Below are 988 nucleotides of genomic sequence, written 5' to 3'. Positions count from 1 at the left end.
GTAGGTAGAAACTCATTCACTTCAATATGACCCCCTGAGTAGGTAGAAACTCATTCACTTCAATACGACCCCCACTGAATATGACCCTAGGTAGAAACTCATTCATTCTAATACGACCCCTGAGTAGGTAGAAACTCATTCCCTTCAATACACCCCGAGTAGGTAGAAACTCCAATACCGAGTAGGTAGAAACTCCAATACGAGTAGGTAGAAACTCATTCACTTCAATACGACCCTGAGTAGGTAGAAACTCATTCACTTCCAGTACGACTCCTGAGTAGGTAACTCATTCACTTCAATACGACCCCTGAGTAGGTAGAAACTCATTCACTTCAATATGACCGAGTAGGTAGAAACTCATTCACTTCAACACACCCCCTGAGTAGGTAACTCATTCACTACGACCCCCTGAGTAGGTAGAAACTCATTCACTTCAATAATACGACCCCCTGAGTAGGTAGAAACTCACTTCAATACGACCCCTGAGTAGGTAACTCATTCACTTCAATACGACCCTGAGTAGGTAGAAACTCATTCACTCCACACGACCCCTGAGTAGGTAGAAACTCACTTCAATACCACCCCCTGAGTAGGTAACTCATTCACTTCAATACGACCCCTGAGTAGGTAGAAACTCATTCACTTCAATACGACCCCCTGAGTAGGTAGAAACACATTCCCTCTACGGAGAGAACCGATGTGCAGTTCGAACAAATCTTTTCAGTGAACTTAGTGTAGAGGTTAGACAGCCAAGTCACCTAGCAGTTTCATTTACCTGTTCCCACTTGAATAGTTCCTGTACTACACTCTATATCTGCAGGTATACTGCACTCTATATCTGCAGGTATACTGCACTCTATATCTACAGGTGTACTGCACTCTATATCTACAGGTGTACTGCACTCTATATCTACAGGTGTACTGCACTCTATATCTACAGGTATACTGCACTCTATATCTACAGGTGTACTGCACTCTATATCTAGGT

The sequence above is a fragment of the Oncorhynchus nerka genome, linkage group LG3 (assembly GCF_034236695.1).
Source record: "Oncorhynchus nerka isolate Pitt River linkage group LG3, Oner_Uvic_2.0, whole genome shotgun sequence".
Classification (NCBI taxonomy): domain Eukaryota; kingdom Metazoa; phylum Chordata; class Actinopteri; order Salmoniformes; family Salmonidae; genus Oncorhynchus; species Oncorhynchus nerka.
Note: the sequence above shows the minus strand (reverse complement) of the source record.